At 42.8% G+C, this 25,341-nt stretch overlaps 2 long non-coding RNA genes across 8 annotated transcripts in view; both read left to right on the top strand.

Annotated features, from left to right (window-relative positions):
* LOC110565547 (uncharacterized) overlaps positions 1–25,341 on the top strand; it is a 210,852-nt gene that overhangs the window by 118,221 nt on the left and 67,290 nt on the right. For 3 of the 7 annotated variants that reach the window (XR_009594590.1, XR_009594594.1, XR_009594589.1), the window contains one exon: positions 2,259–2,344. The exons of 1 other annotated variant lie outside the window; for it this stretch is intronic. This is a non-coding gene — a long non-coding RNA (uncharacterized LOC110565547). Of the gene's footprint in view, positions 1–778; positions 2,233–2,258; positions 2,345–7,699; positions 8,671–25,341 lie in introns of those variants that run through there. 3 more of the 7 variants (XR_009594587.1, XR_009594592.1, XR_009594588.1) reach the window with 2 other exon arrangements.
* The window catches only part of LOC132656837 (uncharacterized), a 60,624-nt gene continuing 51,697 nt past the window's right edge, over positions 16,415–25,341 (top strand). Inside the window, exon 1 of the long non-coding RNA XR_009594595.1 lies at positions 16,415–16,569. This is a non-coding gene — a long non-coding RNA (uncharacterized LOC132656837). The remainder of the gene's footprint in view (positions 16,570–25,341) is intronic.

Raw genomic sequence — 25,341 nt, forward strand, 5'->3', positions numbered from 1 at the left:
TGTGTGTCTCAGCTTATGCTGAACAAGGACCTAGGTCTCCCCATCCTTTTCCTTTACATGCCTCCATGCTTTTAGTTCTCATATTCACTCCAGTTCCTAGGGCTTCTTCTCACTGGCTCATGATGGTTTTCCTGTTTTCTAGCATTCTTTTCAGAGCTCTTTATCCTGTTCCATTGATCACTTACTCTGTTTCTGTGTTTTTAAATTAAATATTTGCCTTATTTTTAATTGTTTATAAGTATGGGTATGTACATATGAGTGCAGGTGTCCACAGAGGCCAGAGGAGTTGGATTCCTTGGAACTGGTGTTACAAGAAGCTGTGAACCGCCTCACGTGGATGCTGGGAACTGAACTTAGATCCTCTGTAAGAGCAGAAAGCACTCTTAACTGCTGAGTCATCTCCGCAGCCCTTGTTTCCATTTCTTGATAAAAATATTTTGACTTATAGTACATCTTACCATCATATAATAAGGAACTTCCTCTTTGTCTCAAAACTGATTTTTATTATTCATGCATATTTTTCTTCAACATAGATCTTATAATCAAGCTGTCAAATTCCTTCAAAGTATCTAGAATTTCTATTGGAGATACATTGAATTTACAAATTAATTTAATAAGAATTGACATTTTACACTAAGCTGTTTTGTCTAACAATGTGCATATTCTTTAACTTATTAAAATATATTATTTGATGTTTTTAATTGTTATTTTTAGACAAGTTCTCATTGGATAGCCAGGCTGGCCTCAACCTCATGAACTTCTGCTTTTGCCTCCCTAGTGCTGTGGATAGACTTGACCCACCACACCAGGCTGGAGATGTATCATTGGGAGTGGATTTTGAGGTTTCAAAAGTCCCCACCTGGCCCAGCGTCATTCTCCCCCACTACCGCTCGCTCTCTGTCACCTGAGGGTCAGAATGGAAAGCCCTCAGCAACTTCTCTAGGCCTGTGTCTTCCTGTTTGCTGCCATGCTCCCTGACAGGATGATAATGGACTAAACCTCTGAAACTTTCAGCAAGCCCTCAGTTAAATTCTTTGCTTTATAAGAGTTGTCTTGATCATGGATCATTCTCCTCACAGAAACAGAAAAGAAACCAAGACAGAAGTTGGTACTAGGAGTGGGGTGTACATGCATGTAAGGTCAAAGGTGGACATTAGATGTCTTCTTCAATTGTTCTTCGTTGAGACAGAGTCTCTCACTGAGCCTGGAGATCACTGCTTTGGTGAAACATCCTGACCATTGAGCCCTAGGGATCTTGTCTGTATTTCCCAGTGCTCTCTGCTATACCTGGATTTTTATATGGTTAACTGAGGATTTAATCTCATGTCTTCGTGCTTGTACAGTAAGTACTTTACTGATTGAGCCATCTCTCCAGAACTAATTTTTTGAATACATAAAAATTCTATGTATTTTCATGTACTTTTAAAGGTTACTTCAGAGATCTGTACAATTTTGTTGCTATATTGGATGATATTTTATTTAATTTTTAATTTTTTTGTTGGTCCTTGCTGATCTGAACTGTTTCTTTCAAAGTATAAGGAATAGGTTAGTCAGTAACCTTTTGCATTCTGTCACTTTGGCGACAAGTCATATTATGACGTAAATGGACAATGTCTAAGGTATGGTCTTAGCGAAACTGCAATAAAGCTGTCAGCTTATATGGGGCCCTCCAATTATACATTTAATGAAAGTTTCTTACCAACTGAGAGCTATGTCTCTGGAGGTCAACGGTCAACACATCACAAGACTTTAGAGCTCTTGACTAGGATAGCCTTGAGCGTCATCTAGTTTACCTTCTGGATGGCTTTTATCTTTTCTGTGGCATATTAGTTTTATGTCTTGTCAACAGTTGTGTGAATTCCTCAGAGATGTGATACTCATCGCTTTGTGAAGGAGCCCAGCCCTCATCAGTGGTCTCCTTTGCCTACGTACAGGAGCAATAACTTTCTCCACTGTATCTCTTTATTATGCCCTGACTATGTACATATCTGAATGGTGGCTCATTACTCTATACTGCAATAATTGCTCTTAGATCTGGTGTATTCACAGAATCCTGGGTGTCTTTGGGGAAGCAGCAATGACTTAATGCATTTTATCTATCTATGTATCTATGTATCTATCTATGTATGTATGTATCTATCTATCCATCCATCTTAATTATCAATGTCTAGTAGGTTCTTGGTACTTTGTATGCACCAAAATACAACAAATAAAGAAGTCTATGTAGAGTAATTCTTATGTATTTTTTTTCTCTTCAGATTCTTCTGGTGCCCTAGTCTCTTGGGTCTCCAGCTGAGTGTCACTTCACCCCCCACTGTGCCTACCCTTCTGAGAGACTAATCAGGTACATCACTCTGAGAGGTACTACAACCACTCCTCATCTTGGGTCCCATGGCTTTATTTCCTGAGTCCCATTATTGCCTGTCCAGGATCTGGCTCCTCTCCTTGGGCTGTTGCTCTGTGGTCTGGTTAAGCACTTGCGTACTTAAAGATTTTATTCCTCCTGCCCCTGCTGTGAATTGCACTACCCGACATTCTGAATCACTGCCAAGGAAGGGGACAGATGATTCGACCTGGAAATGGAGGGAAGCTAATTTCTTGGGTTGTCAAATTTCTACCAATGGAAAATAAGTGATAGAAAGTCAAAAGTCTTCCTTCCCTTGCCTCCTCTCCCAGACTATTCCAAGGCACAGATTTCCCAACATCTTTTAAAGAGCATCGTTTGTGAACAAACAAATGCACTGAGCAAGTGACAAGCCATGTCCCTTCACAGCTTATGATACAAACTCATACATGACCTCACCGAGTGTATAATAACACTCACTCAGTATAACAGGTCATGTGGCTTCCACTTCAGTGTCAGAAAAATCATACATTTCAAATTAATTCTCAGCACTTAATTATTATCTCATGCATTTTGTTCAACAAGAAACTTGATCTAATACAGATACCACAGGGAAAAACAGCAACAGCAATGATGACAATAAAACCCTCAGGATGTGACCCTTCAAACCAGAATTGTCCTTTGAGTATCTGACCTTAGCTCTCATTGAATGTTTACCTGTAAGGCAGCATTATGCTTGCTTAAGCAGGTATGTGTGAAGGCCAGAGGTTGATGTCTGGATGTTGTCTTCAGTTACTCCTCCACCTTATTTTTTGAGACCTTGTTTCAGCTGGACAGTTGCACCCACCTCCTTATCTTCACCTGGGATTATAGGCACCACCACACCCAGCTCTTAGGTGTGTTGGAGATCTGAATTCAGATGCTTATGCTTGTGTATTAGGCACCTCCCAGCCCCTTTCCTCTTATTTCTAAGTGTTTATCTCTTCCATTCCATCTTGAATTCTCTTCTCTAAACTGGCTGCTTACTAACATTCCTCTCAATCACACTGCTGAGAATTGAATGCCACATACAATAAAAGTATTGATTTTTCAAAGAATCATAACCTGAAGTCTTCTCCTCCTTTGCTTCAGAAGAAAAGGGAATATGGACCTGGGAGAAACTATTGCATCTAAAACAGCCTATTTGTCTTATCTTGACTCTAACAACCATGAAAATGATGATTTTCATGTCACACACACAGCTAGTTCAAGACTTTTCAGTGCCTTCAATATCTCATTAAGCTGATAAGTGGGCTGACTAGGACTTAAACCCATCTCCAAAGTTCCTGTGATGCCAGACTCCCCAAACATTTAACATTTGTGCTGGTTTGAATAGGAATGGCCCCCGTAGGCTCATATATTAGAATACTTTGTCATTTGGGAGTTCTACTTGACAGGGATTAGGAGGTGTGGCCTTGTTGGAGGAAGTGTGTCAGAGGGTGTGTGGGATGAGGAAGGGTGGGGTGGGAGATGGACTTTGGAGTTTCAAATGCTCAAGCCAGGTCTAGGTTCTTTTGTTTTCCATGCTGCCTGCAGACCCGGATGTAGAACTCTCAGCTACTTCTCCAGCACCATATTTGCTGCATGTCACCATGCTTCCTGTCATGACAATAATGGACTAAATCTCTGAAAATGTAAGCCATCCCCAAGGAAATGTTTTCCTTTCTAGGAGTTGCCATGGTCTTGGTGTCTCTTCACACAATAGCACACTGACTAAGACAATTTAATAATATAGGAACAGGCTTCTGTCATGTCTCATACATGTTCCAAATGTCTGGCCTTCGCATGAAGCTATGAAGGTGAAGCCTGGATTTCATTGGAGATCCAAAGACACTGGGAATGCCAGAGTTATGGGCTACCCGCTAATGATAGCTGCTAACAGGGTGTGGAACCAGCTCTAGATAGGGAAGTGTGGTGCAGTCAACAAAGCTGAAAGGAGTTGGAGATCTGAAGAGTGCTCTGACATCAGACACGGAGGTGCAGAGTTTGGAATTTGCCCGGCATGGCTGACATAGTACCACTACTAGAAAGAATGGCAAGCTAGACTATCATCATCTACCCAAGACATTGCATTATGGCTACTGGGTCAAACAGGTATCACACATGTGGGAAACAGTAAATAATATTTGACTTCATGATACAGTCAGGGTATCTGAACAAAGACAAGAAGATCTTCATGATAAACATTGGTCATGGAACAAATTGTATCCAATAAAGAAGTAGGAATCCATGTAAACAAGAAACCTAAGACATCCAATGAGAAAAGGCTCACCCACAGAATCATGAGGGAAAATGTAATCAGAGTTATAAGTGTGGCTGAGACAGTGCCACGGACTGAGATATATGTGGGAAATCTATCAAGAGAGAAATAAAATAACTGCTTTATGCCCTCTAACCTCAGCGATAACTCTATTATGATTCTTGCTGTGTGGCCATCCACGGGCTTACATCTATCTTTCAGACTTTTCTAGCAGAGAATTATCCTGCCTAGGAGAGAAGGCAGAAGATAAACAGTCATGTCACTTGTAACCTGAGGAAGAAATGTTAGCAACTGAGAACCCTATGCAGCTCAATCGATATCACTGGGCAGTGTCCATTGATGGGTTTTCTTCTAGTCATTTCTCAGAGCCAAAGCACTGCCCATGAGAGGCAGTTAAGACATCTTGTTTTGTTCCCTTCTCCATTGCTGATACCATGTTTTCCTCATCTCCTAAATGAATCACAGACAGTCCCTGATTTACAGTGGTTCATCTTAGAGAGTTTTGACTACATAAAGCTGCAAAAGTGGTATGTGCTCAGTAGAAGCTGAACTTTGAATTTTGATCTTTCCTGTGCTGGTGATAGGTAGTATGATGCTCTCACGAGATGCCAGGCAGCTGTGCTGAGCTTTGGCTCCCAGTTAGCCATGAGATCACTAGAGTAAACAATTGACACTTTGCAGTGTTATGTGTTGCTAAGCTATGCTGTTTGCTAGGTTAGTTGCATTAATATACTCCCCACTTAGGATATTTTCAACTCACAGTGGAGCAAGTGGGACATCTGTGGTGTCATAATCCATGCTCATTTCTCTACCCATCCTTCTTCCTCCCTCTTTCCTTTCCTCCGTCCCACTCTTACATTGTTGAGAAAGCTAATTTCAGTGATCCCTCTTAGTGTGAAAGGTTACACCAACATTCCCCCTACCCTTGGAAAACTTAGATTTTGTAAGTTCTACTAAAAGGGTGGAGGAAAATAGTCTCCACTCACTGGTTTTGGGTTTGACCATGTGACTAGTATTGGCCAATAAAGTGGAGTGAAAGTGATCATGTGCCAGCTGCAAGCCGTGGGGTTTAAGAAGCTTGTGGCATTTCCTCTTGCTTGCTTGTTCTACTTATTCTTGTAAAGAAAGGGACAATTGGTGTGACTGTCATTCCAACGACAAAGAAACTCTGCTTACTGTATCAGTTGCTCCATTCTACCTCTACAATAATCAATTTCTGCTTTCTTTCAGATTCCATAACATTTTGTGTTCATTTTTTGTGTAGCCCCCAAATGTTGTTTCAGAGTCAGTGTGACAGCATCAACGTACTAGTTAGATATATTGCATGCATCCCCTCTTCCTTCTCAGGGCAAATCCTGATTTTGTCAAGCCTGGCTGTATTCCCAGGAAGCCCCACAAACTACCCTCTGTGCAGGGTCTGATGAACACAAGATGCAATTCTGATGGATGTAGTTGTTTTCATTTTTGTATAACCTCCATATAAGGACCAGGAACTAAACCTTCCCCACTTTTGTATTTTTAATAGTTGGCGAGTAGCAGGCACAGAGTAATCTTTGGACATGCTTGCTGAACTGAGTTGACATTCACGTGGTGTAGAGGTTAAAGGTTTGGGGATCTAGGCTTCGGTTCCATCCATCACCAGAGATCCTAGAACAGCTTCTAATCTATCTGTTTCCAAAATTACCTCCTCGTTTCTTCTGTGTTTGACAGTATGCCTTACTGTATTCTACAGGAAACTGGAAAAAAATATTGCCAATACATGAACTCAAGGCCACTGTTTTACTGTCTGTTAAGAACCTAAAGCCACAGTGAATGAATTCCTTTACCTGTTAATGAGCTGACATCTCATTAGTAATAGTGTGAGGCAAGATAGTTACAGGGATAACTCCCACCTGCCCAGCCCTTGTTGCCAGCCAAAATCTATTTCTAAACAAACCCCAAGAACTCGAGGACAATGTTAAAGTCCTCTATGCTCAAACAGGGACCAAGGAAGAGGGGAGAGTGATCTCAGAGACATATTCCCAGCTACCACACTAATCTTGGAGACGGTATGCCAAAGCGAAGATGGCTAATGAGCTGAAGTTCCTACATCCCACCTCATTCTCCAGCTTTATTCATTTTGTTCTTCTGATGTTTTCTTTTGGAGCTGGCAAGATTCTTCTTCTGCTATGCAAAATAAAAGAAAGCCCACCCCTTGGCATTTTCTGCCAGTCACCTGTCTGTCATTCCTGTTTATTTTTTCTCCTTTCCCATAGCCTTATACTGACTCTGATTCCATTACTGTACTAGCACTACTAACCAGGGGAAAGTTTCCAATCAGTTCCCTCTGAGCTGCCAGCTCAGCCTTAACACAGACACACACAGACACACAGACACACAGACACACACACACACACACACACACACTGGCATGAACTCTTAGCTGTTTGGAGGAAACTGCCCCTTTCAATCAGGCTACTCAAACCATTTATCACACCGAGCTCCTCTTCCCACTGAAAGCCACAGGTGGGGTAGCATCCTCCTGTATACATACGTGTTTCCTTTTCTACTACATCATAGTTATGTTGAGACATGGGCATAGAGTGTTGACTATGACTCGTTATTTTACCCTCAGTATCGATCAATATAATGTTTTCATTCCTTTTTCCCCGATGTAATTTGATTTGTATTTGAGTTTCTCCCAAACCTGTTCCCATGCCATCTTTCCTGGCCAAAGGCAAGCTCTTTTCAGTGACCTGCCTCTGTGTAAAATGTTGCATTAATGTCTCCGGTGTCTTATATTCCCCTGTCCCTGGAAGGTTTAGGTTTTGTAGTTCCTACCAGGAGAGGGGAGGGAAATATTTCTGACCCTTTGATCTGGGCTTTGCCCATGTGGCTGGTTGCTGTTCTGCAGGCCGAAGTTGCTGGTGACGCCACAGGGTGGGATGAAAAACAACCTCCCAAAATGACCATGTTCTAATCTTGCAAACCTGGGACTTGTTATTTATAAGGTAAAGGGAGTTCTGCCAAGGAGATTAAACTACACTGAGGATCTTGTGTGATTATTTTGGTTTCAGAGTGGGTCCTAAATGCAATCACAGATGCCCTTAGAAGAAATAGATGGAGGAAGATTTGACTGTGGAAGAGTAGTGAACGTGGCCAGAGAGGCAGTCTGGAGTGAGGCCACCGTATATCAAAGAAGGCGCGCAGCCCTGCCAGTTCCTGACTTCAGTCTAGCAAATATGTTTTGGACCTCTAGCCTCCAGGCCAGTTAGAGAATAAATGCATCCTGATTTAAGCCACCAATCTCTGTTGTAATATGTTGTAGCAGTCAGTAATTATGTTTCTGGGCCACAGTGTGATGTTTAAAAACATGTGTACAGTACAGAATGGTAGGACCAGGGGAACTGGCATACATACTGCTTTAGACATACATCATTTGTTTGTGTTGGGAACATTCAGAATCCTATCTACTAGCTGTTTTGAACCATTCACTTAATTGTTGTCAATCTTACTCTGCTGTGCCATTGAACTTTAGAAGTTGTCTCTCTACCCACTTTGAACCCATTAGCTATACCCTCCCTAACCTCTCTTCCCATGCCTTTCCACTGTAGCCTCACTGTTCTATTCTCCATTTATTTGAGATCAAGTCTATAGTCTTTACAGGTGAGGAAAAATATGTGGTATTTGTCTCCATGCCTGTTTTGCTTAGTGTCTGTCCCCCAGATGCTTCAAATGACAGAATTTCATTATTCTCACGTCTAAATAATATTCTATTGCGAATATATACCACATTTTTACTATTCTTCCAGTTGTCAATGGGCACTTTGGCCCATTCCACTTTTTTGATATAATTAACAGTGAATGAACAGTGGGTGCTCCAATAAACTTTCGAGAGCCACTGTTTCTTTATCTTTCAGTTCCAATTTCTTTGTTTTTTTAAGAAGCATTGTTCTAATTATCTTGCCTATAGTTCAAATTATCTTTCAATTATCTATAATATTTAGCACAGCATAGTTGTTATACTGTATTATTTTGGCACTAATGACAAGAATAAAAGTCTGAGTATGCTCAATAGAGATTCAAATTTTCCTGGTGTTTTTGATTGCTTAGTTGAATCTTTGGTTAAGGGGCCCACAGATACAAAGAAGCCTATAAGAAGCTGGTCTCCACCAGCAATCATCTCAAGGTCATCTAGCCAAGATCATCAGCCAAGGCTCTGTAGCACTAATGGCACCAAACAGCCTCTGTTTCTTGAAAGCCATTCCACCAAGGACATTGAAGTCACAGTGAAGGCAGTGCCCAACTCTTCTGTGTCCTGAATTCTTCATCTCAGCAGCCCTGGAAAACAAGTTGAACATTTTGTCCCTGCCTCAGGGAAGTGTGGCTAGTGGAGAAGATCCTCAAAGTTAAGGGATACTCATTCTACCTCTCAGAAGGTAGATATGTAACTACGAAAGATAGATTTTCTCCCCTTTTCCAACTATTCTTCAGGGTAAATTTTCTATAGTGCAACCAAATTTCTATATTTTATCATGTTAGGTCAAAAAAATTAAAAGTACTTCAGTATATCCAGTTGTTATCATTTCTGATTTTTGCTGAATTGATGTCCTTTCTTTGACTCTCTGTCACTGTAAAACTATCTTATTTACATCTGCTTGAGACTAAAGCTTGAAGTGAAAGGCATTAGTAATTATTTCCCATTTTGAAGAGAACACCTCTCTTAGGAGAAAAGAAAGACAGATGTACTGACGCCTCGCTTCCATTTCTCTAAAGATGTGTAAGAGCACCATCCATTTAAATGCCCTGTAGGAATATACTACACTGTAAGATACATGCGAAATGTGCATTCAAAGTAGCTTTATTGAAATATGGCTCATGTCTCACAGAGTTCATCCATTTGAAGTGTCCAATCCACTGCTTTTCAGTTCATTCAAATGGTTGTTCACTGACCATCAAAAACTAATTTTGGAACATTTGTTTCTTTTAAAAGAAACACTCAGTGTGTGCAGCAGCACATCTCTTTAATTTCAGCATGCAGGAGGCCAAGGCCAGAAGATCAAGTGTCTGACTGAAGCCATCTGAATTGAAAGTACTAGATTAGCTTGAGCTATGTAACATTCTTGCTTCAAAAAACAAACTACAACTACCACCACCACCGCCACCACCAAACAAACCAATCCTAAGTCTTGTACGAAAGAGCAGCCATGTTCTTATACCCTTATCCTAGCCTAACAAAAATATACTTTGTCTCTAGGTATTTGCCCTTTCTGTATATTTCATGTAAATGGAATGCTGTATGTGGTCAATGAGAATGCTTCCAATGTTTCCTAGGTTTACCAATGTTGTATCATATATTATCACTTCATTCTTTTTAATTTTCTGAAAAATATTTCATTTTGTGGACTGACCACATTTTGCTTGATTTGCCACCAATATTGGGGTGTTTCCGCTTTGTAGCTATGCTAATAGACTGGGGCCACATGAACATTTATATCAAGTTTTTGTGTGGGCATAGGCTTTAAACTTTCTGTTTTTTAAAATTAATTTTTATTTACTTGTGGGTTTTTATGTTTTGGGGTGTGTGTGTGTGTGTGTGTGTGTGTGTATGTGTAAATACCTGCATGCCATGAAGTTGGGGGTTGGTCTGGTGCTATGCATTCTAATGCTAAATTACTGGTCCCCAAGATCTGGTTGCTATCAATACAAATACATCCTCACATACATGGGCCTTGGTTATGTAAATTTTAATCTACCTAATTTAAAGTTAATTGGTTAATAAAGTTGCTAAGGCCTGTAACCAGGCAAAAGAGAAGTAGGTGAAGCTTATGTTCCAGAGCTTGAGGTTAGATAGGGACCATGAGGCAGGGAGTGGGAAGAAGAAGGAGGAGAAGAAGCTGGAGAGAAGGAAATGGGGCAGTAGGGACCATGAGTACATGGCCATGAAGGCTTCCCTGATGGAACAGAATCAGCCCAGATAGGAGCAATTATGGCAAGTAACTTGGGGTGCGTAGCTGGGAAAGAGCAAAAAAGTTTAGAGGTTGATATCTGTTCAGTTACTGTGCTTTAAGGCTTTTGTAAATTCAAAAGGTCTCTGTCTTGATTATTTGGAAACTAGCTGGGGTAGAGCCCTCTAGGGTATAATGTCATTCCATAACACTATGGTAGACATGTGGAGGTCAGAGGACAACTTTCAGGAGTCAGCTTTTTCTTTCTGTCATGTGGGTCCTGGGCATCAAATTCAGGTTGTCGAACTTGGTGACCCACTGAGCCAACTTGATGGCCTTCGGGTTTCTTAAATACATGTGTGGGGGAGTATGATGGCTATATTAGGCTGCATGTAACACTGAGGTTACATTTTGAGAAACTTTCAGACTATTCTTAATATGTTCATTTAAATATATTCATGATAGGCAGAGGAGAGGGGTACCTGGAGAGAGGAAGAGGATGAGAAAGAGGTTCAGGACCTGTAATGTATGCTCAGCCAAAGCATCAGGTCCCAGATTGATTGCTGTCATGGGAACAGAATCCAAGTTAATCTATGGAAGTGAAACAAAGCACAAAGGGTGTTGGTTATGTTTTTTTCAGGCTCAAGAAATGACCCAGAGTCAGATGTTTTGATTGGGTTGAAGATGGAACATGAAGTTCATTTTGGACCTTGGGGCAAGATGGAGAGGCTAAGACATTGAGTTTGCTAGCCTTGGCAATTGCTGTGAACAGGGAACTCATGGTCAAAGCTGTCCTCATACCAGCCCACCCCACAGAACAGCAAACTGGGCCAGGATCATGTTTTGTGACCATGTTTGCCCTTTCATCTGCTTAAGCTAGTTACACTGTCACTTTGAGCTCTGGCTCTGATTCCTCTGGAAAGGCTCTGTCCAGATGTTCATGTATTTAGTAAATGCACTTTTCTGATGCTTTGGCACGGTTGCTTTCAGATGGAGATGGATATTTGATGCTCTTGGCTGTTGGGAACATGTACACTCAAATGAACAGCAAAGTCTGTGACTCAGATTCCCTGCATCTCTAATTCTCTTTGTAATACAGCAGATATATCATTTAAAGCGAAACTAACATGGGAACACAGGGGAAGCTGTTTTCCCCATGGCCCCATCTCACGGGTCATGCAGAAGCTCTTCATATTGAGAAGGGTGTCTTGTGTCCCTTTCATTACAGGATAACTACTTCCATCTTGGTTTAGGGATTTGCTTCCCATTTTAAAACCATTCCTTCCATACGTAGGCAGAAACCCATAACCCATTGAGTATAAGGTATTGCCCAGTACTTTGTGTTTTTGATCCTCTTTGAGCTAAGCACATTTCAGAGACTAGTTTATATTTTATGGAGTGTGCTGGGGCTAGAGAATGGAAAAGACTTTATTAAGGCCACCAGATCAGTAGGGGACCTGCCTTCCACACCTCTCCCTCTACCTGCCTCTCTGCTCTCAGACTTCACTATTCTGGGATTGTGTGATTTTGTTTACCATTCTATTTCTCACTCTGTGAAGCGTAGCTAATTATGGCAGCTATCTCAAATATGTGTAAACTTTAAGAAGTAAATAACTTAGTGTATTTGGAGTGATTAGATTAGTGTCTTTTGTAGACTAGGAGCTCCACAAAAGTTGATTGAGTGGATGGATAAATGCCTAGGTTATAGGACAGTCCCCTCAGGAGGTAGCACATAGTCCTTTATTCTATTAGACCCCATCCTACACAATCAGGTCTTAGGGCTGGGAGGCTGGCTTAAGAAGGGCAGTCCTGTAAAGTAAGGCTTGTGCTTTAGGCAGAGGGTTTGGAAGCATAGTAATTTCCTTCTGAATATCCCTTCAACCCTAGCTGCTCTTGTGATGATTCCATGAGGTTTTGGAAGCGCAGACTGTGGTCTGGCTACAGCCCTCTGCTTTCGGTGCTCACCAGTTTGTGTTCTAGTAGATCTTCCTTCAACTGTTTCATTCATGCCGAGAAGCCTTTGGATGCTTCGTGTAATTTTGTGAAGATTCCCAAAGATTCTTAAAGGCCTTGCTTAAGAAGATAGCAGAGTTCTCAGCATTTCAAAGGGAGGCCAGGGCTGGCATGGATATGGATCAGGGACATAGGCAGATTTCACTCCTAAATGCTGTCATTAAGTTTCCTTTATTGGCGATGGCCTGTGGCCTGGCTGTGTTGTATGGGGATCCCAGAAGGCATCCGAGAGTGTGTGAGGAAGACATGACCAACACTTCTGAAAAGCTGCCAAAGTATGAGACATATCTAGATCCCAACAAGGCAAGGAGTAGGTAAGTGCCCATGTTTCTGGCATTTTCCTGGCTTTCTGCATCACTTACCCTTCCCTCCTCAATTCCATGAAGTCACTGAGCTCTTAGGCAGAGCATTCCAATGAAGGGTGCTATGAGGAAATGATGACTCCTTATTGTTGACCCCAGTGCCAGCACAGTGCAGAGTAGTGAACCCTCGGGAGGCCCTTGCATGTTCAACATGAAAGAGCTCTCTGTGATTTCTAAATACTTGGTCCAGTGAGATACCTGAGCTGGTAGAAAGAACCTGCCATACAAACCTCACGACCGAGTTCAATACCTTGTAAGAGGGGAAAACTGACGCTTAAAAGTTGTCCTCTGATTACACACACACTTGGCACATGTGCGCCTGTCCACATGCACACCCGCACCCCCCTCCCCACCCATGCACTACTGATACTAAATAAAGTACAACAGAAGACTGTCAGATTTCAGGACACCAGTCTAAGTCATGACATCAGTAGCCTTATTGAGAAACTTGAAAATATACATTCCTTGACTCTGGGGCTTCTGACTTGGAGAGTCGGGAGTACAGCTGAGGAATTGGAATTTTTATTCAAGTTCTCCCAGGTAATTCTACCAGAGTGTCAGGCCTGCTAAGCTCTCAAGCTCTAGGTCAGGACACCACAGTGTTGCTATGTGCCTGTGGTGTATCTGTGCTTCCAGAAACTGGTTCCATTTATTTGGGTAGAAGGTTCTAGAGACTAGGATTTTTCTTTTATCTTCTCCTTTTTTCTTTTTTTTTCTGAGACGAGTTTCTCTGTAGCCTTAGCTGTCCTGGAACTTGCTCTGTAGACCAGGCCTTAAACTCACAGAGATCCACCTTCCTCTGTCTCTGCTAGGATTAAAGGCGTGCACCACCACCACCGGAAAGAGTTGGGATTAAAAAAAAAAGGTTTACTTTTAAGTTTTTCTACAAGCATATGCTGTATATTGAGCCTATTCCCTGCCTTCCTCCTTCCTTCTAGCCCTCTTGTCCTCTCAAACAGTTTACTTTCATGTTGTGGATGCACAAGGGGTTGTGTGTCTCTATATAAACTCTAGGAACCAACTGGACATGGTGGCACATGCCTGTAATCCCAGCACTTGGGGAGGCAGAGGCAGGTGGATCTCTTTGAGTTCAAGGCCAGTGTGGTCTACACAGCCACCAGAGCCAGAGAGTTGAACATTACAGGCTGCCAAATCAACCTGTGTTCAGCCATAGCAGAGAACCAGAAGAAGCTGAAAAACCTGACAACCAGCTACCTGTTTCCTTAGTAAAGCAGTGACGTAGTGAACACCTGCAGATATGACACCCTAACCCTGAGCATCCCAGCCACTAGGGACCCAGGGACCATTCAACCCAGAGGGTCCTTATTAGTTAGTCATTTCAGAGCAGAACATTGCAAAACGTTCTTTAGGACCGACAAAGAGTTGCGTTTTCTTTTCTTTTTTTTTTTTTTTCAATCTTTTTATTTTGCTAAGTTAAGGCACTGAAAAGAAAATAAAACTCAACTATCATTTATCTGAACCATTCTGTAATTTGTTTTAAACAATAGGGCTGAAGGGCTGGTTGGCTCAGAGGTAAGAGCACTTGTTCTGATCACAAGGATCTAGGCTCAGTTTCCAACACCCACATGACCTTACAATTATCTGTGACTCAAGTTCCAGAGGATCTGACACCATCTTTTGTAGTTTGAGGACACCAGGCACCTATGTGGTACACATACACATATACAAGTAAAATGCTCACACACATGAAATGAAAAATACATCTTTAAATGAAAATTTTACATTTTATATAGAACAGACTTGAAGTAAAGCCAAGAGTAGTTCTTGAGTATTAGTTTGAGAGGAATTTGCTTTATGGTTATAATCTTCCTTCACTATGGACAAATTCTAGTGAGACAGCAGCCAGCCTCCAAGCCAAGGCCAAACTTTCACAGGTGAGGTGAATGAGCCATGGAGAAGGGAATGTCATTGGCTCTGGTCCCCAGTAAGCAAGGCTGGGACCAGAACCTATTCTAAGGATGTCTGTTTATATTTCTACTAATGCTCTGGTGACTGGGCTGGCATTCCTGTTATTCTCACCTAACATGTATGGATTAGAGTCACTGGGAATGGCTGCCCAGTTCCTTAGCCATGCTCAAGCTTACTTAGAATGGTCTCTATGGTAACGAGCAGGCCAGTGGCTCTGTTGGATGGTGTCATCTCAAGACAGGCATTACTGTGTATACCTGTAGACTCTTCGTCACCTGAGAGCTGAGGGAGGAGGATGGTGACTTCAAGGCCAGACTGGGCCACATAGCAACGAAGGCCTTGCCTGATAATAAATAAATAAATAAATAAATAAATAAATAAATAAATAAAATCTAAAACCTTTAGCAACGATGGAATGTGGAGTCCGATTGTGTGGGTCTTTGGAGTGGCAGAAGGGAACTTCAGTTGTAAGAATTAGGAGCATATTACTGTTCTGTCCCACTAGGACACTATCCTTTGAACATTAAAAATCTGTGAAGAATTAATTTTCTGATTATCTCCTGCAGAGTCCAAGTATCTTCTCTTACCATGTTGTTAATTTTAATAAGTCAACAAATTGGCTAATTCTCTTGGAAAGGTTTTCATTGAAGAAATGAGCATTTACACAGTTCCCTTGGAGAGGGAAGAAAGCAGACTTCCAAATGCATTATCAATAAGTAGGGCATTTGAACCTTGAGACAGGAAGTGGACAAGATGTGCTGAGCTCTTGGGTGCAGATGCTCCAGTCAATACACGAAGGAGGTGAGGCAGCAATGGTTTTGGCAGAAAGCTTGTTTCCTCAGAACCAGTGCAGGACTTCTGAAGGGCAGGCCTAAATCCAACTTGGATCTCAAGTCTACCTGAAGTGGTCAGTTTCACCGCCTTGAGCTAAAGAACAGCCAGGAAACAAACACAGGAAGGGACACACTCCTGAAGGGCAGGGCCATGACCTAGAGTTTCCTAGCACAGGGCTGGCCCTTATAGATAGTAACACCTAATTTGTTGAAACAAAGTGACTTTTAGGGACCCAGAGGCATTTCCCTACATTGCAATCAAGTGGCTATCTGGACTAAACCAGGGCAGTTTTGTGGGGGCTGGGGTGAAAAAGCCTGGGAGCATTCAGGAGGGACTTGTGTCTGCCACGAAGCCATTGGATAGCTGCCCTGAAAATGGGTCGTGAAGGTGCCCTCGATGGGAAGGAGAAACACAGAACAGAAATGTCATCAACCTCATAATTTGGCTGCTTCCCTAGCCAATCCCTCTTAAACCTATTTCCCGAAGCCAAACTGCAGGTTTAATATCCCAGCTGCAAATCCCTGTGGACACTCTGGCTCCTCTGAGATCCTACCTACCAGAGGTAAAAAAGACAGAATGAATCAAGTTTTCTCTCAAGTCATCATCCGACTTCATTTTTGACCTGTTTCCTCATTCTAATTTAGTCAGATAAACCCACATACCTTAAAACCATGCCCTGCGCCACAGAGGTGCTGTGACTCATTTTAAGCGCCGTTGGAGAGAGGAGAGTAGCTCCCAGCTCAGCCAAAGCCCTGCCCTGCAGCACCTCCATCCCACCAGACTAGAAGTGGGACAGGACACCTCCCTGCCTGTCACTGAATGACGAAGGAGGCCCAGAAACCCATGGCCACAGACGCTAAGGTATGAACAGAATGTTGAGACCAGAGTCCTTATTTTTGGGTTAGAGGCGACTGGAGCACATGAAGATAAGTGACAGGCCCCAAGTGTCATCTGCCTGTGTCAGAGCTGATTCTAAAACAGGATTCTTCCGGCACTGAAGCATACTGACTCCCAAGAGCCTGGTGGAATGGACTCATTTCTCCCTAACTTTAGGCAATAGTCTTATTTTGGAGGGAAGTGGTCAATTGAGATGCTAAATGGTAGAAAAAATCCATAGGGATTAAGTTGGAAAACCCTCGTGACACCTTGCACGTGTGGGGGAGAGCACTCAGTGACTCTGTTAACAGTAATAGATGGCAGCATGTGCCTCTGCCCGCCTCTGTGCCTGTGTGCGTAACTATTTAAATCGGGATGAAGGGATAACCGAGGGGTGGGGAGCAAGGGGACAGTCAGGAGGGCTCAACTCCTGGCTCCTGGGCTCTGAACACACCCAGAAGAACCTGCCCTCCATGCTAGGTGTGGGCTGAGACGAGAGCGAGCACCACTGCCCTCTGCTGCACCGGGAGGTGAATCTCCTCCACGACAGCTTCCCCGTGGCCGGGGCGGGGGTGAGGAGCGAGCAAAAATCTGCATACCAGCCTAGCTGTGCCTCAACTCCCACCTGTGGTGTTCTCAGCTGCAGACAGTGGAGCAGGAACACCTGGTGCTTGGGGGCTCAGTTATGAGTGAGGTTGGCCATTGTCCCACAGCCTTCCCAGGCTGACAGTTCTGGCAATTTTATCTCTTATCTCCCTGTCCTTACTTGGGGGGGTGGGGGAGGTCCATCAAAGCTCAGAATGCCAGAATGCTTCTTAAAGGTAAAGCCCCCTAGTGACTTGGGCTAGTTCTCCCCTTAGCAGCATAGGGACTTGGGAGAAGAAGCCGGAAGACTACTGCCCTGAAAAGGCGCCCTGGCCTACGTTTGCAGAATTTGCTGGCTGCATTCCCATGAGTTGTCTCACATGATCTCCATAAACCTGTGTGTTACACAGAATGGTAATTATTCTTCTCATTTAACAGAAGGGGAAACTAAGGCCTGGAAGGTTTGCTACCTTTTGATTGATTTGGGGGTGATTAGCTAAGACAGAAAATGTACTTCCAGCTGGAATGAAATTCATCAGGTTTTAGATGAAAACAAATTAAACTCCAAAGGAGCGACAAACAAGGCATTCGGTAATTAACTGGGTGATAGGAGGGCAAAGCTCGTAGCAGCGCTGTCCAACCTGGTTCCTAACATCTCAGAGGCCTCAGCATAGGACTGACTCCTGAGTTCCAGGAGATGTCTGTTTTTAATGGGGTCACTAGGGAGCCTCGTGGTAGAGAATTATTTAATATTTCTCTTTACGTGATAGAAATGTTTATGGATTTTTGGTCTCAAGTTTAAAATGAGCTATCTTAATCTATAATGTAAGGGCAAAAGTTATTGCAGCTTCCATTTTGATGCTGCCAAAACTAACCAGAAGAACCACTCAACCTTTGGCAATCAATGTTTGCTTCGGTGCTCATTCTATGTCAGGCTTTCTGCTAGCCCAGGAATACAGTGGTGGCCAAGGCACACATAGTCTTGGTGCCCACAAGTCTCATGGCCAAGCAGGGGAGGGAGATACACAGGTAAGTGCTTGCTTGAGTACCTGAAGAATGGACACTACGGTGAGTGCCTTGAATTGGAAGTAGGCCCTGTGGACTCTAATGGCAGGGCTCTCTCCTGATCAAGGCTTCAGAGAAGCTTCTCTGGGATCCACAGGCTTGGGGGGGGTGGGGTGGCCTAGTACATGGTGCCGAGTAGTCAAGGCAGAGGTAGTGCAAAGGTCCTGAAGAAAGAAGTTGTTTGGGACATGTAGTGAACCAAGAAAACCAACATAGCTAATGCACAGATATCAAAAGAGAGAGAGTGGCCATGGTGTGGCTGGTGAGGTCTGCATGGCCAAAGTTAATCTTTTAGCCTAAAGATACAGCTAGTTCCAGGCAAAGTGGAGATTAAAACAGGCTCTATAATCTCCAATTGCTTTTCTTCTCCCACTCTGTTACTCTCTATTCAAACCCTGATTGGTCAGGAGCACAGCCTCTACCCCCTCAGTCACTGCCCCTGCTATGCTCCCCACAGCATACTTCTACCTGTATCTCCAGTTAAAATCCCACCAACTCTTTAAGTTAAGCGAGGCTTTGTAGACACACAGTTTTCAGATGAGGTCAATGAATGGCACAGCTGATGACATTAGCAAGCTGTGGGGTCTTGACACATTGAAGCATGCCTGGCCCCCTCATGTTCAAGCTCAGTACTGTGTAACAGAATGTCCTGCCCCAGGACAGTTCTCAGACCTCACTGTCTAATACAGAAGCCACTAGGTATACATTGTTACTGTGATTGGGAAGTGGAAAATTCCTGTTAATTTTAATTTAAACTTGCATAGTGTTGTGGTTTGAACGTCATTTGTCCTCCATGGGCCCATGTGTCTGAACACTTGGCCTCCAGCTGGTGGTTCTGTTTGGAAAAAGTGTGAGCCCTTTAAGGGCAGAGCCTCTGGAGGAAGTAGGTCACTAGGAGTGGGCCTTGAGGTTTGACAGATTAGACTCACTTCCTCTCCATTCTCTGCCACCATGTCTTCCGTTCCGTGATGGACTATGGCTCTTCTTTAAACCCAAATAACCTTGTCCTCCTGCAAGATGTTTCTAGTTGAGCATTTAGTCAGTGATGAGAAAAGCAATGAATACACACAACCATTGTGGCTAGTAGGTAACCATAGTGGGTGGTACAGCCCCAGGCATTTCTTTCCTTTGTGGAGTGTGGGCCCAAGATCGCCAGGTATTTTCAAGAGAAGCAAACTCACTGAATTCTAATTTGAATTCTATAATCTAAAAGTACTGGCAACAATTTAATATTTAGAGATATACAGTGGGTGCTTATGCCTTTGGGAAAATAGAATAGATACATTATTTTCTGTTTCTTCTGCAAAGCACCACACACACACACACACACACACACACACACACACACACACACCACGTAATAGGAGATAATACTGAACAGTGGAGAGAAGAGAGCAAACTCTTGGGACCAGTTATGGTCTGGATCTTCAGTGCCTCCACGGGCTCACATGCCTACAGCTTGATCGCTAGCCTGCAGTACTGTTGGGAGTGGTGTAGCCTTAAAGTGGTGGGCTCCAGTACAAGGAAGTTAGGACATTGGGACATGCTCTTATGTTTTCTTTCTAGCTACCAAGAATGAACAGTTTTGCTCTAACCCAGGCTTTTCCCCATGATGAGCCTCCCCACAAGCTCAAAACAAGACACTAAGTGACTTTAAAAACCACAAACCAAAACACAACTTTCTTCCTTTCAACCTGATCATCTCGGACATTTTGTCAGAGCAATAGAAACCTATGTAACAAAGGACCTCAGATGAGAGCCAGCGGTGAGTTGCCTGGGTTTTCTTCTTATGTCATGTATTCTAGGCATGGAACAAAAGAACACACCACAAAACCTGACAGGCACAGAAAAACAAAAGCGTGCTTTCTCTGGCCAAACACTGAGAAGGGAGACTGCCTCTTAGCACAAACTTTCAGACAGAATAACTTGACTCTAGTCAAATACTATGCAAAACTGTAGATAGATCCTCTATCACCCTTGCTATTGAAGACCATGTTTTCATTCGCCTCCATCGAGGCAGCAGCATCTCTGCCTGGGCTGTGTCAGACAAAGCCAACAGGAGAACTGCAACTTTCCTTTCGTGAGCTTAGGAACAACAGCCACACCTCTTCTTCCCACATGTAACCCTGTCAGCAGCTGAGACCACTTGGGGAAGCCGAGAGCCTGGGCTTTCTCTTCTGTTTTCAGTGGTGAGCCTGCCCTTTCCTTCCTGCTGGGCTGGTGCTGGAGGGGTAGCAGAAAGTGAGGACTCTCCAATGGCACCCCCACTGGCAAGATATGTCTGAATAATGTGACAAGTGCTAATAAGGAAAAGGCCATGCAAAAATAAACTCAGAAGCAGTATAGATTAATGAAATGGGTTTCCAAACAACAACAATAAAAAGTTCCAGGAAAGCAGTAAGTCAGGGAGGATAGTGGGCAAAAAGAAAAACTGCAGAAAGAAGAAAACAGAAACAACTACAAAAATAGAACAGAAAACAAAAAGCTAAGATCTCTTGAATTTTTGTTCAAGACTGAAAATGGAACAAGGATGCTCATTGTCATTGTCTGCAACCAATATAGTGTTGAGACCACACAAAAGTGTCTTAAGACAAAGAAAGAAACCAAAAGACAGATACCAGGAAGGAAGAAACAGTTGTCCTTGGTAGCTTAGCATGACTGACTATTTGGAAGCTCTTAAGGAATTCATCAAGCTAAGGCAAATACATGCTGTGTTCTAATAAACTAATTAAGCAACGTCACAAGAAATCAGATAAACATTAAAGACTTCTAGCAGTGGCATAGGCACTGCAGCGAAAAATGCAAGACACAGTTACTCAAAAGTAGAATACTTGGGGGTTATGTATCTAATAAAACAGATAGGACTAAATTCTGAGTGCTGAGGAAGACTGCGTAGACCCAATAAATGGAAACACCCCTGTCTCTGGATTAGAAACATAGTAAAACTTCACTTCACTCCAAGCTGATATACAAAATTCCTATCAATATTCCTGCAATGCTTTTTCTTTGCACCTGTGTGTGTATGTTTGTGTAGGCATATGTGTGTAGAATATACGTGTATATGGGTCCATATAAATGTAGAGGCCAGATGTTGAAATCAGGATCATCCTTATGGTTCTTCCATCTTATCCAATGAGACAGGGACCTAGAACTTGCCATGTGCCTGGTGTTGCTAGAAAGTTTGCTTTGCGGAATCCTTGACTGTCTTTTCTGAGGATGGGTTACCATGCCCATTTGGCATTTATATGGGTCATAGGGATCCTAACTTCTGTCTTTGCACTTGTGAGTTGAGCACTTTAATCTCTGAGCCACCTTACCAGCCCTGAAATGTCTTTTGTGAGCATAGATAAGAATATTGTCAAAATGTACCTAGAAAGGCAAGAGAATTAAATTAGCTAAGCTAATTTTTGAAAAGAAGAATAAAATAGAAAGAATCCGTTTATCTAATGCTGAAACTTAACATATAGCAGTGGTGTGAAGATTGCATCTTAGTTATGTTGACAGAGGAAGAAACACATAGGTCAATGGGGCAGAATAGAAAACCCAGAACTAGACCTACCAAAAATGGACCCCACTGATTTCTGGCAAAGGTTTAAGAGTAACTCAGTGGGGAAGAGAGCTTTTCCAAGAACCACACCCAAGCACCTGGAGAGTGGGAGACATGGTAAAACAATAAAATAAAACCTTGCTGTCTCACATTTCCCACAAAAATCAACCCCAAATCAATCATGAACTTTACATGTGAAATATACAATTATGAAACTTTTAGAACAAAATATAAGAGACCTTTAGGATCTAGGTTTAGGCAGGGTTCTTGGATCATGCGTAACAGCGTAATCCATAAAAAGAAACACTGATAAATTGGGCTTCATTAAAATTAAAGACTTCTGTGAGAGGCTGTTAGGAAGATGAATAGACAAACTCTATCTGGGAGAAAATGACTGCAGCTGCACATCCAACAGAGTCAGAACCGAGAATACACACCGGAGCCCCCTAAAATGGAACAGAAAAAGTCCAGTTAGAAAACACTGGAAAAATATGAACAGACATTTCACTGAAGAGGATCCATAGGTGGATCCTCAGGCAAAGATTTCAATGTCATTGGCCACTGGAGCTATTCCAGTGAGGACCATAATGAGATGCTATGACAGAACCTCAGAGTAGCTAACAATAGAGCAGTAGGAATCTCAAATGCTGTTGCTGTCGAGAAACTAGATCACTTACCCACTGCAAGTGGGATTGTAAAATGGTACAACATTTTGAGAAACACTTGGGCAGTTAAAAAAAAAAAGACAAAAACTACTGAGTGTGGGGCTGGGGAAATGGGTTAGTAGACAGAGTGTTTGCTGTGCAAGCATTTAGACCTGCGCACCCCCATTAAAAGTCAGGGGTAATGCCACTTGCCTGTAAGCCCCATGGTGGGAGGCAGAGAGTGGAGGATTGCAGAAGCTTGCTGGCCAGCCAGGCTGGGCAACTGTTGGTTCAGTAAGAGAATGTCACAAAAATAAGATGACGAACAATTGAGGAAGACAACCAATATCTATGTCTGGTTTCTACATGTGAACACATGGACACAGGCGCTCACACATGTACACACACACACTCACACACACACACACACACACACCTCATGTTTTAGAACTCATGTTCTAAACATGTAGTTATAGTCCAGTCCAGCAGGACCATACATATCATGTCACACTATTCAGGAAAAAAAAATAAATAAAAAGGACAAACTGATGGTCTATAAGCCAGTGTGGGTGGATTTTTTCAGAGGGACATACTGAGTGAAAAATCAGATTGTTTCATTAATGTTTATAAAGCACTGAGTTGACAAGGATGAAGAGCAGGTTAGCCGTAACTGGGGGTCAGAGAGAGAATGAAGGCAGGACGTTAATCTGGCCATATATGCAGATGTGAGTGCTCCCATATTGTGATGCTGTGTTTGATATTTTAACTGTGTAATACGAGATGTTATGGCCAGGCACCACGGTGTGAAGGACACATGAAAAAATTCTTTACATTATTTTTTACAACTGCATTTGAGTAACAATTATCTGAAAATAAAGTTTAAAGAAACATGTCATGAATACCAAATAAAAAAATATTTTTGATGGCTCAGGAGTTAAAGGTTAAGGTCGCCAAGCCTGGTAACCTGAGTTCTATTCCTGGAAACCACATTGTGTGAGGAGAGAACCAGCTATCATAAGTTGTCCTCTGAACTTCACATGTGCACTGTGGCACACACATGCACACACAAAAAAACACAATAAAGAAATGTTACATTTAAAAAAAAATATGACCTGCCAGAATGGCCAAGATAAAAAACTCAAGCGATAGCACATGCTGCCGAGGATGCGGAGAAAGGAGAACACTCCTCCATTGCTGGTGGGAGCACAAATTTGTACAACCACTTTAGAAGTCAATCTAGTGCTTTCTCAGAAAAGTGGGAATAGCTCTACCTCAAGACCTAGCTATACCACTCCTGGGTATATATGCAAAAGATGCTCAACCATACACGGACACTTGCTCAACTATGTTCATAGAAGCAGAGTAATAGCCAGAAACTGGAAACAACCTTGATGTCCCTCAACTGAAGAAGGGATAAAGAAATTGTGGTATACTTACACAATGGAATACGACTCAGCTATTAAAAACAAAGAAACCATGAATTTGCAGGCAAGTGGATGGAACTAGAAAAGATCATCCTGAGTGAGGTAACACAGACCCAGAAAGACACACATGGTATGTAGTCACTTATAAGTGAATTTTACCATATAGTACAGGATAAATATTCTTTGATTTACAGACCAAAAGAAGATAAATAACAAGGAGGACCCAAAGGAAGGTGATTAAATCTCACTTAGAAGGGGAAATGGAAGTGGTTGAAGAGAGGGAACTAGGCAAGAGAGGGAGTGCAGAGAGAATTGAGGGTGGATATCAGACCTGTGGAGAACAAGGTTGTGGGAGGACATAGAGTCGACAGAGATAATAGAAACCATGGGTGGAGGCATCTCTGTGACAAACTGGAGACTTAGGACAGGGTAGACTTTTTTGGGGGAGGATACGGGGGTGACTCTAGCTGAGACTCCTGTAGCAGGGATCGTGGAGACTGAAGAGGACCACCTCTAACTAGACTGGATTCCTAGTGAAGGGAGGGGAACACCAACCCACCCACAAAAACTTTGACCGAAAATGTATCATCTTCAAGATGTGCAGAGATAAAGATAGAGTGGTGATTGAGGTAATGCCCAACCAATTCCTGGCCTCCAACCTGTGACTCATCCTACAGGAGACAGCCAACCCCTGACACTATTAATGATACACGGATATCCTTGCAGACAGGAGCCTAACATAGCTGTCCTCTGGGAGGCTCCAACCAGCAGTGGATCCAAACATGCAAGGATTCACAGCCAAACATTCATAGGGAGTCTTGTGAAAAACTAGGGGGATGGATAGAAAGACTTGGAAGTGACAAGAGCTCCAAAAGACCAACAGAGCCACCTAACCAGGGCCCAGAGGGGCTTGTGGAGACTGAAGCACCAACCAAAGACCACGCATAGACTGAACCTTGGCCTCCTACACAGATGTAGCAGATGGACAGCTCAGGTTTCACGTGGGTTCCTAAGTAAGGGGAGCAGGACTGACTCTGACATGGACTCAGTTGCCCGCTTTTTGATCATTGCCCCTGGTGGGTCTTCCTTGCCAGACCAAATGGGAAGAGGACTTGCTCAGTACTGATGTGACTTGATAAGATGGGGTGGTTGGGTGAAGGCTCCCCTTTTCTGAGGAATAGAGGAGGGGGGAAGGGGAAAGAGAGAGGCTGGGTGGGACTGGGACCCAGAGGAGAGGAGGGCGGGGGCTATGATTGGGATGTAAAGTGAATAAATAAAATGAACAAAATTTGAAAAATATGTATGCATTTCCTAAGCCAGACCTTAGGACTAAGATCTATAGTCCCAGAACTTGGAAGACTGAGAGAGGATTTCAAGTTTAAGGCCAGCCTGGGGTATATATAGTAAGTGTGAGGCCAACTGGACTATGTAGTGAGAATCTCTCAAAATACCAAACTACACGTGGCAAAATTACCGCTGTTTTCTGATTTGT

The sequence above is a fragment of the Meriones unguiculatus genome, chromosome 10 (assembly GCF_030254825.1).
Source record: "Meriones unguiculatus strain TT.TT164.6M chromosome 10, Bangor_MerUng_6.1, whole genome shotgun sequence".
In the NCBI taxonomy this organism is placed as follows: domain Eukaryota; kingdom Metazoa; phylum Chordata; class Mammalia; order Rodentia; family Muridae; genus Meriones; species Meriones unguiculatus.